Source organism: Parasteatoda tepidariorum, chromosome 4 (assembly GCF_043381705.1).
Source record: "Parasteatoda tepidariorum isolate YZ-2023 chromosome 4, CAS_Ptep_4.0, whole genome shotgun sequence".
In the NCBI taxonomy this organism is placed as follows: Eukaryota; Metazoa; Arthropoda; class Arachnida; order Araneae; family Theridiidae; genus Parasteatoda; species Parasteatoda tepidariorum.
In genome coordinates this window covers 3006263-3009567 of record NC_092207.1, presented here as the reverse complement: position 1 = coordinate 3009567, position 3305 = coordinate 3006263, and positions in this window count along the sequence as shown.

The following is a 3305-nucleotide window of genomic DNA, read 5'->3' as shown; positions in this document are numbered from 1 at the left end:
CAAGTGCGCGACTAACGGAAGGTTAAGCGTGACCGAATTATTGGAAAGATCGAAGAAGGGCGAAAAATAAGAGACGTTGCCAGGGAGTTCGACGTCGCTGACAGTCTTGTTTAACGGCTGTGGAAATCTTTTAAAACTACTGGAATGTGTAGTAAGCGGCAAGGGGGAGGTCGTGTTAGAAGTAAGCCGCCTGCTGAAGACAGATATTTGCTGCTAATAAAATTGCGTCCGTCATTGTCAATGGTTTTGTGGGAACTAATGTCTGATATTTTCAGTCTCCCGCTAGATGTCGTACTCGAGCGTTGCGATCGCGAATTATAAACTTAAAATAATTAATATTTTTTAAAAATATTAAATAAAACACCGAAAGAATATAATAATACGCTAAAATGTAATGACTTCCGGTTTTGATTTCCAACTTCCGGTTTAATTTTATCGAAATCTCTACACACAAACACTGCTGTAACTTCATAAATAATGTGAATAGAATAAAAAGTAAGGTATATTTTCATAAAGTAGAAAGTAGCGGAATTAATAAATGCAAATAAAAAAAAATCGATAATTTCGTCACAATTAGCATTCTGTGATACCTTAAATATAACTATTAACATCATTACTAAAGAAGGTTTTTCTTGTATATCACTAATAATCAACAAATTTTTAAATTTATTAAACGAAACGAAATGAAATTAATTCTATTGCGACTTTTGATTTCCAGGATATCTTCAATAGCATTCCCCTTTCTAAACTAAAAGATATTCTTTTGAGTTATTACAAAGATTTTAAAAATATCCTCAAATGCGATTTTGAATGGGAAATTCTAATGAATATTTGCGTTTTTAATAATTATATTTACAATTGAAAACATATTTTTATTCAAATTGCTGGAATACCACAAGGGTTTAATTTTTCATATCTCTTAGCTAACTTATTTTTACACTAGTATGAAAAAAAAACTAAACTCGTAATATTAAATTGGTTTTTAGATTTATTGATGATTTAATTATCTGTAATTTTCAAGATTGTACAATTTTCTTAAATAAGATTTAACTGGAGGAATTAATCTGGCTTCGTAATCATTATGATAATATTAATTTCATTTTTGTGGATTTCAGAACTAAAAAAGAAGAAAATATCTGCATTGTTGATTTATACGATAAAAGAAATTATCTTAATATAAATAAACTAATTACTTGGAATTCTAATGTTTCGCTAATCATCTATTAAAATACCATTTTTAATCAAATGAATAGAATTAAAAGAATGTGTAGTAGTGTTTATTTAGTCAAAAACAAATAGACAAACTCTTTCAAAATTTGATAAAAAAAAACAATGGATACCAAACTAATGTAATTAAGTTCTATATAAAATCATTGAATTAATTATTGTTGTTAATTAATTTACTAAAAACTTGTTTGTTAAGTAAATTTATATTTCTACAATGTTCAAATCTAAAAATCTGTACAAACCGGGTAAATCGTGTTTCTTTTCTTTCCTTTTAAATTAATGTTAATTTTCTAAAATCATTAAAATTGTGTAATTAAATATCAACCTTAATAATTTTAAACTTTAAATTATTCAGTGTAATATTATTATTTTGTGCACATTCATTATTGGGTCAATCCAAGTAAACAACAAATCATACGAGCTTCAGTACTGCAATAAGAACGCACCATAAAAGATCCCTTTATTTACGCTTCTATTTTCATATTTTGTCCTTTACATTAAAGTAGATTACATTTTATTCAGTATTTTTTTTAAGATTTTATTTTCCATTTTCTGCTTTAAATGTTTCATTCCGCATATTTTTTACTTAATATGTTCTATTTTCATTTCCATTTTTTTATGGGTACTCCTCACACTAATTTACTATATTTTGATTTGGCTAGATTAATACAATACTAGAAAGCACTCCTTTTTGTGGATATAATCGTGTGAGTTGATGACAAGATTACATCTTTTCATTATTTTGTTTTCCAACTTTTTTTTTCTTCTCTTTTCATTAATATTTATCATTTTTCATGTTTTCTCTATAATTTTTAAAATTTTTATAAATATATATATGAAATCTTCGAGTTCATAGTACAGAGGTTGCAATTACAAGACTATTATTTCTATGAACTTTAATTTCAATTGTATAAAGTTTTTCAAAAAACAAAAAAATTCTGCTTCTTAATTTTTTCAAGTTTCTTTTTCTTCGGATTGGTTTTCTTTCAATTTGGGAATGACTCTTTCGTTTTGTGACTTTGTAATTGAAAAACAAACCTGTATTTGAAAAACAAACCTGTAAACCTGTATTTATCAGATATAGATAAACTTTGTTGAGTACAGAAAAAAAAAAAGACCAAGCATAACATAAAGTCCATAGATATTTAATAAAATGCTAGTATTTCCTAAATATTTATAAAATGTACCTCTAATATTTACAATAAGATGAATCTAGAATTGAAGTCACTAATTTTACCTTCAAGTGATTCTATTGCTACTTTACATATATTTTTTCTATTTTCCCAGTTGTGTATAGAAACAATGCTGAACTTTTTTTAATGTATTATTATGGTATGTATTTTTTTAACAGTGCTTTTTTTCTAATCAGGCTTCAAAAACTGATGATAAAATTTTATAAAATGCTACTGTCATTGAAACGTAACTTTTTGCAGTAAGATACATTCATTAAATTAATAATAATCATACTAGTATTTTTTTTCATAGTAAGATACATTAATTAAAAACAGTGAAAAGTCATTTATTTAAATTAAAGTTACTGATTAAATTTGTACTGTGTGCAACAAAAGTGTAGGCAGGTGCACTATATAAATTATTAACTAATTTATATTCTGGAAGTATTATAAATTGATAGATATTACAAAAATAAATTGCCGAAAAGTTTTCGTTTTTTTACTAATTTCCACATCCACCTCAAAAAGTTCAACAGCCACAATCTTAGCTTGGAAGAAACTAGATTTTAGTAATCGATATGAAAACCTTTTTAAATTAATTGAGACACACAACAACCATGTTGTTGGAAGAGCTTCTAGTAATGATGATCTCATTCTAGTAAACATTCTGTTTAAAGTTTAGGTCTAGACTTAGTGTGGTTAGTCTTAAATTTTTAGATCTGAGCATTATTCTGTTGAGATTAGGTCAGGCCTCAGTCGAAGATTTATGCATAGAGGTGGATCTTAAGTGTAGTACCAGAGATTCGACAATCACTCAGAAACGCTTAACTGGTTTGGCCATTATGTTTTTGAAAATAAATTATAAATTTGCAAAAAATAAATTTTCAGGCAAATAAAAGACTAAAA